The following is a 10,412-nucleotide window of genomic DNA, read 5'->3' as shown; positions in this document are numbered from 1 at the left end:
TTTTATTTTTTTTATATTTATTTCTATTAAATACTCTACAATAAATATAAAGTCTTTATTAATATGGGCACTTTTGAAAAAAGGCAATAATTATATCTCAAAAGATTAAAAATGCTTTATATTTTTAAACATCCAACTCCTTAACAAATGCCTTACAATTTTAAACGGAGAGAATATACTTTATATTATATACTCAAGATATTTGTGTCTTATTAAATCAAGACATGTGAATTCTTTATATATTATTTATTTTAGAATAAATTATTGTTTTTAATTTTATTAATACGTTAAAATCTATTTGTTTTGATTTAATTAGATAAAAGTACATTAATAAATATATAAAGCCTACCCTTATATATAAGGCTGTATATATTTATTAATGTCCTTTTATCTAATTAAATAAAAACAAATATATTTTAATGTATTAATAAAATTTAAAATAATAATTTATTCTAAAATAAATAATATATAAAGAATTCACATTTAATTAGACACAAATATCTTAAGTATATAATATATCAAATATCTTAATTATATTATTCCAGGTTATATAAATCAAAAGTCATTTTGTTTTCAGTTTTTCTTTTTAAATTATGTCTTCTTCTTCCCATTAATAGTTTATTTGCCTTGTCGATTGATGAACCATCTCTGCACGTTGTCTATTTGTTTTTATATGTGTGTGTGCGCGCGCGCGCATGCAAGTGAAGCTTGGTATAGGAAGAAGTGTTACATGTGTTTTTAATTTTATTCTCGGAAGAAACGATGGTGATTTTAATTTTATTTTTCCTGTCAAAGAGGAGAGAGAGATGTCGTTGTATGTTTTGTTTAAAGAGGTATTGAATTCAAGACTCCTGCCTAAATCTCATCATGCCACTCTTAAGCCTGGATCAGTTATAAGTGATTAAAGTCTAACATTCATTCAATTAACAGGATTGAGTGCAATGAAAGGAATCAATTACTTACAAGACAAATTAAAATTTAAATTCCTACTAAAAGAGGTGTTTATTTTATTTATACTGCCCGACTGTACTTTAAATAGAATTGTTTTTAATAAGATGATAGATCTAAGCAATAAAAAAAATAGCATTCATTTTTCACGAATTTGGACCTTATTTTAATTTCATTTTGGACCCCAGTCAAAAAATTGGAAGTTGATACCAACAAACACGGCTTATGTAATTTCTATCAAGAGAGAGAAAATGGTGGAAGCTTTAGAAAAAATTGAAACAAGTGGCCTAAATATAGAAGTTGCAAGCACATGGGAATAAAGAAAAACCGCCGCCTACTTCTACCACTTGATGTGAACATAAGTGGCGTCCTATATGACATCAATGATGATATCCTACATAGCAATCAAAATCCTCTTTATGGCATCAAAGATCCCATGAATAGAGACCTAGTCATGGATGTCATGGTGGACGTCACCTGCACTCACACAACCAATAAAAGGGACACCAACAGATTCTGAGAAAAATAAAATAAAATAAAATAAAAACCCAAACATATCATTTGGAAACTCTTTTAATTTTATTTCCTTCAATGTAGATCTACATGCTTCCACCCGAAGCCAGTAGATCCGCTACACACAACACAAATTCGTAACATATTTATTTCCATTACCCAACAAATACATGCACTGTTTTTTTAGTATTTTAATTTTCTTCCCTTTTTCGTTTAGTTCTGTTGTAATTCGTATAATAATATCATTTACGTCATTTTGTTTTGGTAAAAATGCAAAAATATTAACAAAAAGAAAAACGAAGTCTACAAAGGAAGTGTTAAAATTGGTATGTTAAAGTAAATAGAAAAAACTGAAAAAGACAAAACGTTGGGACCACATATTTGAAGAGTACAACTATTAAAGTCCAGTAGAAGCTTTAAGATGTCATGGTCCATGAATTGTCGATTAGAGCATACGCAAACTCCTTTCTTATGTCTAATCTTCAAATTTTCTAAACTCACATGATCTTTAAAATTTTTAATCCAGATCAAAAGGTTATGAACAGAAAAGGCCAAAAAAAGTTATGGGGAGATAGCTTTAGATCTACAGAGTAGGAATTCAAAACCATCTGTATTTATTTATATTTTTTTAAATTAGTTTTATGAAAAATGGAAGGGTGAGTTACTGGAACTTATGCTGATAGCTTACTTGAAGGTCTAAAGTTTTAATTTTTGTTAGTAATAAAGTAATTTTATTTTGTTTAAAATTATAGAAAATTACCAAAGTACTTGTGTCTTTTATGTTATTAGAACAAATTTTGGGCCCTCTGTTATAATTTTTACAATTTCATAAAATTCAGATTTATATTCTCTCTCTCGGTCAATAAGCACGCACCGCCTCATTTGTTTTCCCCTTCTCCTTCAACATTTTCAAAAAATCCAGAACCACCAAGAGTCATTTCGTTCATTCTCTGCTCATCTCCTCCTTGCCGTTGTTCTTCATTTCTTCCCTTACCACCGCTAGCTTGCATCTTTCCTTTTCTTCTATTGTACGTTCGCCGCTGAGCTTGCTTGTTTCTTCTCCACTGAGGATCTGCTGTGAAACGTTGCTGTGTTTAGATCACTGGAGCTTGCTGCTGCGAGAAAGCTGTTCAAGTCGACCTACTCGCTCCTTACTCAGGCTTCACCATTGATTCCTTCTTCTCCCTCCTTTGGCGTCGTCTAAGTGATAGTGAGTGGAGCTCGTCCTTCTTCCCCTCCGTTGGTCCGCCGTTATTACTAGTACTGTTGTGGTTTGAGATCTTCTTCCTCCTCTACTCTTCTTTGATCGTGTGATAGCTTCCCTTGTTTCTTCTTGGTTCAATGTCGTCACTGTGTTCAAGTGTGGGTAGCCATGGGTGCATTAGTTTCATCCTCTATTTTGCTTAGTTAACTTCCTTACCCTGCTGCTAACTTCATTGATTGAGATGGGTGTTTGGGATCTTATTCTTGCTGAATATGTGAGTGTGTTATGTGGCTGAGTTGTGACTTATTTCTTGTTGTTGCTATGCGTAAATAGGAGGAGTAATGGGATTTAAACAAGCTGAAAATTTAGTTCTAGGAGTATGATTTTTGGTAGATAAAAGCACTTGTGTTTATGTTGAAGAAGAGGAATTAGATTTAATTTTCTTTAAGGTCCAATTGAAATTTTTTTTCTGTTAAAGAATCAAAATTGGGTTGGTTAATTGAGTTCGATATCAATTTTGTGAATTATAGGAGATGAGATTTAAGGGGAAGAGGTTTGGTGTTAGTCTGAGAATTAATGGATGATAAGTGTTCAATAAAATGCCACTAGGAGAGTTTTGCTTGAATATCTTAGATTTATGAATTTTGATTAGTTATTGTGATAGGTACAAATTTTGCTTGAATATCTTAGATTTATTAGTTTGAGTGTTATTGATCCATGAATTTAGCTTGTAAGTTACAAATTAAAGGAATTTAATTATTATGAATTTGTATGTGATTTTAAATTCTTGGGGATAGAATGGTTATTAATAAAGTGTTGGATAAAATATGATAGGTTAGAAAATTCTAATTGTATGGTTGGAAACAATGTACTGAAGAGAAAATGTTATCTCAAGCAAATAGGTTGATATGGCTAAAGCATTATGGAGGAAATTAGTGACATAAATGGTAGTGCTTAAACATTATTACCTATAAATCTAAATTGAACTTTTGCAAAGGAGTTCATCAAAGGAATTATTGAGATCTTATTTAAGTCCTAAAATTATCGAGAGTTATAAAGTTAAAGAGTGTACAAGGTATATTATCAATTTAGAAGTCCCACTTGGATGTTTGGAAATGATTGGTCAAGAGAATTAAAGGTTATATGTTTATTTAATGGTTTGGAATGCCATACATTTGATGCTTGGTAAAAAACCTAAGGAAAAACTTTTATGTATAAATTTTGTTGCTAAAATTTCAATTTTTTTTATTTTGTTGAATGGATTCCCTTTAAAGAGATTTGTTGATTCAAAAGTAAAGTTCATTATAATCTTATTATACTTTATAGGGTAATTGTAAGGAAGGTAGCTCGATTGGAGTTGTAAAAAATGAATTTTGAGTTTTGAAGATTCTATAAATAAGTGGATAGCGTCCCAACTGATATTTCATTAAAATCTCCTTTATTCAAATATTGCATTTTTATGCAAATTCTTTTTACAACAATAATGTGATTATGAGATATTTTGTTGATTAAATTACTTTATTTCATGAAATTATTTTACCAGAATTGATCATTTTAGTTAATTGGTAAATACAAGTTTGAATTCTAATTGTGGGATTTCATTTTGGAAATTATTGAATTGCTACAGAAAAACGATTCATGCGAGTTTGACATTGAAAAGGAAAATTTGATTGAATAGTGATTAATTTCTCACATGTTTGAAATTGAATTTGAAAGGGACTTTATATAGAACACTGGTTGGCAGGGCAGTTCCGTTAGCCCTTGGCGCACTATGGTATACCTAGCTAGTAGGGTATTTATAGGAGGTACTAGCCCCATGGGATGGCCAATGCATGTGGAACAAAGGGATGGTTATTCATAAGCAATGTACTCACATTTGTTTCGTGGCTTCAAGCTGTGTTTGGTTAGCATTACTTTCGTGGACTATGTGTCCACGTTTGTTTCGTGGCTTCGGCTGCATTTCGTTACTTACCCTCATGGATTGTGTGTCTACGTTTGTCTTCATAGCAAGAGCCGCGTTTGGTTATTTACCCTCATGGACTTTATGTCCATGTTTGTTAATTGTTCTGATAAGTCCCTGTAATACGAATTTGATTATTTTACATTCCATTGGTTTTTAATTATTGAATTATTTATAATTATTCATTTTATTTATTTACTTTCTTACAATCAAGTGATAATAATACTTGATATGATATTTTAGTAGTTCAAGATTTTATTTAAACTTTATAAAATTCTTTTATTTTTGAAGTTTACTAAATTTTTACAAAAATTGTTGCCTCTTTGAATTGCATAATTGTTTCAAACTTTCCTTTTATTCATGTTCAATTATTTATTGTTAGGACGTTATTCACTGGAAAAGATATTTTGGTCTTAGATGGTATAGTTGAACTCGTGACTTGAGATATCCACTAAGGAGTTTTATTGCTGAATTGAAGCAGAAAAATTATTTTTGTCAAATCCTAAATTGATGAAAAATTTGAACTTTATACCTACATTAGCGTCTGGCCTTAGGTGCTCTACGTAGACTACAGGTAGGATCCTTACATTTCTTTTAAAATTAAATATCTAATTTAATATTGTAACAATTTCTAATTACTCTATTAGTGTGTTTAACGTATTAATTTTAGAGTTTATCCGATCACAGCTTAAGAGATACGAGTTTTGTGCCCATATCCCATGCTGGTCACACCTGATTTTTAGGGTGTGACACCATCTTTTATGATTGAAAGATAAAGACACAACATAGAGACTTTTCCTTTTTTTTAAGATGGTAAACTGAATTTCTTATGTTGGAAAATGAAATTGAGTGTGAGGGTTACCAAAAGAAAGTAGAGATCATTCTTTTATAACCCTATAGTCTGTAACTGTCTTTGCATTACATCCATTATTCCATCTGCATGCACCTTTTAAAAAGAAATATTATTCATGAAAGTGCTATAATAACTTATGCAACTGGAGTTATCTTCCTTGTTTGAAGAGCTTTATTTCTATTATACCATATCAAATGAAGAAGAATGCAAATGCATTCTAGAGTCTGAATCGCCTGATTTTGGATCAAAGATTTAGAAATTTGTAGAATTCAAGAAATAAGACCACGACCAAATATGTCTAAGGAACATATGGACAATGAGCCAAACCTATGGCTCTTGAGTAGGGACAATCACAAAGCATGTGTTTGGATAGACAGAAAAATTGATTTTGTAGCCTATAATCAATTTTTTGATTGAAATTACCCAAACACTAAAAAAATGCAATAATCAATTAAAGAGGTAAAACGTGCGTTAATCCATAACCTCCTTAAACTAGCTTCAGCTTAAAATCTTTTTACTATTATTAATGTGCTCTTTCTCTGTGAATGCTAAAAACCCATATTGCCCTTCACATGCTTTCTCTCTCTTCTTTCTGATCTTCATTTGTCTCATTTCAGTCACAGCTTTCTCATTTCTAATCTCCTCTCTCGTTCGGTCTCACTAGTCAGTCCTCATAGTGGTGCTGCCTGTCTGTCGTCATCCACCCACCCCCAACTTAGTCACCGTCCACCGTCTCACCGCCGTGCCATCTCTGTTGTCGTCCACCCACCTCTAACAGTTGTGCCGTCTCACAGTCGGTTCTCACATAGGCAACGATCTTTCAGCCATCCACTAACTCTGTGCAGATTTGTGGTCCTTGTGGCGTTGCCTCCTCCATCCACTGTCTCCAAGTTGCTTCCAGTGGTGGTGATCTCGTGCCATAGTCGAGGAAGGCAGTAAGCTTTATCTATACTCTCTTGCCTCGATCTGCTCATGGTCTTCCGTCCGTCACTAATCTACTCGTGGTCCTCTTCAGTCGGTCCAGCTTAGAGGTAAATGATCTTCTCTAACCTTTTTTTGGATGATCTTAGTCAGGTTTGATCTTGGTCATACTCTATTTCCCTCTTCACTCTGATTTATGCACGGATGAATTTGTTCTCATGATTGCTGGCTTAGTTTTGTGTGGTTTGAACCATTTACAACTCTTGAACATTTACAAATAATAATGTGGGTGAAAGTTGATTTTTCATGCTGTTTTTTGTGTTAGTTTTGTGCCCAGTCGAACTCTGTGCTGAATATGGGAGAACTGTTAAAAGTTAATTTTTTAGCTATTGAAACCTGATTTTAGTTAAAATCTTATACATTTGCAAATTGTGAGAAAGCTGTTGAAAGTTGGTTTTGTGCCTAGTCGAACTCTTTATTGGTTTCGGTCTGTGTGATCACTGATTACTGGAGCTTTATTCTTAAACAATATGTTTTGCATATATAGGGGTCATTTAGTTGAATTTTTTGCTGTGTGATTCTCTATTGAATTTGGCTCATCTGAAAATTGTCAAGTTTTTGTCATGTAATATTTTAATTACAATTCCTATAATTAACATGTTAGTTTTTTATATAGTATAATGATTAATAATAAGTCAAAAGCTTCATGGGATCGAAGAAATACTAGAATATTTATTGACATTTGTTTGGACCAAGCTCGAAAATCGCAAAGAAATGGTGGTAGTTTTACCAAACAAGGATGGCTTAGCATAATTTCTACCTTCAATGAGAGGACTGGACAGAAATATGATAGACAACAATTCAAGAATAAGTAGGATAATATAAGAAAAGAGTGGGTACTGTGGGATAAGTTGGTTTCAAGTGAGATAGGATTAGGTTGGGATTATGAAAGCAATACTGTGGATGCTTTAGATGATTGGTGGGAGAAGAAGATATTAGTATGATGTTATTATGTGAGGCTTTATATTTATTTTATTTATTTATGTATTCTATAATATTATTGATAATTTATGTGCAAGAAAATCCATTATACGAGAAAATCAGACATAAAGGATTACCATTTGCCAATGAATTAACCGAGTTTTTCCAAGGTACTATTGCTAATAGACCTAGAGCATGGGCACCTTCAAGTAGAGTTTTGCCAAACATTTACAATAGGAATGAAAGTGAGGATGAAGAGGTGTATCAGCCAGATATGGCAAATGAGGGTATTGATTTGGAGGAAGGTTCAGGAGATAGTGATGAGATCTTAGGAACTACTGGAGTAAGCGATGAATTTAATAGAGTAGTTCTAAATGCTTCTCAAGGAACCTTAAGTGGAGGCAGTGGTAAGAGGAAGAGGGCCGAAAGCACTAACAATAGAAAGAAGAACAAGTTACCTATTATAAGTCAAATAGCAAATGCAATGAGTGTGATAGCTCAGACAACAAAGGAAGAATCTCAACAGGTTAAGGAAACATCAATTCCTGAAGTCATGTCTATAGTCAAACAATAGGAAGAAGTTGCAACTAACAAACATTGGGTTTCATGATGCATGTCACTCTTCATGTCCCGAGAGGCTAGGGTGATGTTTTTGACAATGAAGGATGATAAAGAAAGTATTTTGGAGTGGTTGAGATATGAATGTTATAAAAATGGTTGATTATTAGAGTTTTAAAACTTATTATGAGCATATGATCTTACTTAAAGAGTAGTCCAACATGTTTGTATTATATTGTTGAATTTGAATTATGTATCCTCTTAAACTACTTATGTACTTTTTATATATGGTAATCAAGTATTACAATGTTGTGGAAAAGTTATTGGTATTTCTATAAATGACTTATTTAGATGTATCTATAATTGAAATTAAATGCATGTATTATTTATGTGTTTGGCTACAGATAGCAATACATATGGAAGATTCGTCTAAAAAAAGGCTAAAGAGAGCCTAAAAAGTTAGTGCTCTCATTGGGTTGTATGCAACAAAACATTTGTGCAAAGAGCCATGAAGAAATAGTGAATATATAGGTCATTTGTGGGTAAATGAAATTTTAGAAGGACACCCAGTTCGTTGTTATGAAATGTTTAGAATGGAACCACATGTGTTCCATCAATTATGCAGTAAATTGACATAGCATGGATTGAAGGATACTAGGCGAATGAGAGTACAGGAGATGGTTGCAATTTTTTTAAATACAATTGGATATGGGTTGGGAAATAGGATGGCACAAGAAAGATTTCAACATTCAGGAGAGACTATTCACAGACATTTTTATGAAGTCTTAATGGCTTGCTCAAAACTTGCAATAGAATATATCAAACCACAAGACAAGTCCTTTCATCACGTATCAAACAAAATAGAAAATGATAAGCAATATTGGCCATTCTTTAAAAATGCCATTGGATCAATTGATCGCACACATATTCCATGTGTAGTCCCTGCTAGTGAAAAATCAAAATATATTGAAAGAAAAGGAATCCCTACACAAAATGTAACGGCTGTGTGTGATTGGGACATGTGCTTTACTTTTGTCTTGGCTGGATGGGAGGGCACTGCACATGATGCTCGCATTTTTCAACATGCCCTGACAACTCAATCCATGAACTTTCCACATCTGCCTTTAGGTATATTTGTTTGTTCAATTTATTTGTGTTAGACTTTCCAACTTATAGGCATTAATAATAATCTTTTTTTTACAAGATAAATATTATTCGGTGGATGCTGGCTATCCAACACCAAATGGATATCTTAGTTCGTATAGACGGGAATGCTACCATCTTCCTGATTTTAGAAGATCAATTGGATTTGCAAATAATAACGAGGTCTTTAATTATTTTCATTCAAGTTTATAGTGCACAATAGAAAGAATATTTAGAGTTTGGAAGAACAGGTTTGCAATTTTATGCAACATGCTTAGCTATGACTACGATATACAAGTTCAAATCATTGTTGCATTAATGGCGATACATAATTTCATTAGAAGACACTCTAACTCTGATGCTGATTTTATTCATCATGAGAGGGAAATATCAGGAAGACCATGAGGATCAAGAAGACCATGACGTTGATGAATATTCATCCATGACATCTTCATCAGCTATGACTAGTATTCGTGATATCATTAGGGACCAACTTGTATATTATCATTTTCATTAGTTATTGTAAAATTACTATTTTATATTTAAGAATTTAATTTTCTTGTCTTTTATTGAATTTATTTTAAGTAAGATATATTTAGTTATTTATTTACATAAATTTAAATGTTAATATTAATATAATTTAAATTTTTAATTAATTATATATGTAGTTTAAACAATATATTTTACTTCTTAAATAAAATGTAACAACTTTAATACTATTAGATACAAATTTATCAATGATTTAATTTTAAAAAGCAATGTCCTTTATGGTAATTTACACAGCTAAAATTGATTCTGAAAAAATTATCCAAACATCTTCAGTTCTGTTAAAATCAATTTTAAAAAAACAGCATCCAAATAGATTGCGTTCTAGCATAATCAATTATGATTAAAATCTACCACTTAATCAATTATTTTCATAATCTATTATGCCCAATTGAAATCCAAACGGGCACAAAAAGTGTGATGTAAAGTATCTAGTAAATCATAGCCAAATGTACATTGGAGCAAAGAATTGAGATGATGCTTGCGTAAGATATCTTTGATAGGTATTGCCTCATGAACTAATTCCCAAATGAAGAGGAGATTTTTATATGGGTAATGGAGTTTCCAAAGAAAATTTCAAATTTCCTCTTTTGCAAAGGGAATATCTTAAAGGCTATGGGAGAGTTTATAAAAACCATCTCTAACAGAGTAAACTAGAGCCTCAAATTAAATGTCATTTACATCATTTTGATTCCCAACCCATGGATCTTCCATTTCTATTATAACTTTTCTAGTGGTAGAGGCACATATCACTTCTCTACTTTCCAAAAAATTACATATAACAG

General features: G+C 32.0%; 1 long non-coding RNA gene across 1 annotated transcript; it reads left to right on the top strand.

Annotated features, from left to right (window-relative positions):
- Nucleotides 1-2,348: 2,348 nt before the first annotated feature.
- LOC129318120 (uncharacterized) lies at nucleotides 2,349-9,645 on the top strand. The gene is made up of 2 exons (XR_008595164.1): nucleotides 2,349-2,671; nucleotides 6,096-9,645. It is a non-coding gene; the product is annotated as an uncharacterized LOC129318120 (long non-coding RNA).
- The last annotated feature ends 767 nt before the right edge of the window (nucleotides 9,646-10,412 follow it).

The sequence above is a fragment of the Prosopis cineraria genome, unplaced genomic scaffold, assembly GCF_029017545.1.
Source record: "Prosopis cineraria cultivar Desert tree isolate PC_DT_omini unplaced genomic scaffold, ASM2901754v1 PC8, whole genome shotgun sequence".
Classification (NCBI taxonomy): domain Eukaryota; kingdom Viridiplantae; phylum Streptophyta; class Magnoliopsida; order Fabales; family Fabaceae; genus Prosopis; species Prosopis cineraria.
The sequence above is the reverse complement of the archived record's forward strand: the minus strand, read 5'-3'. Positions and strand labels throughout refer to the sequence as shown.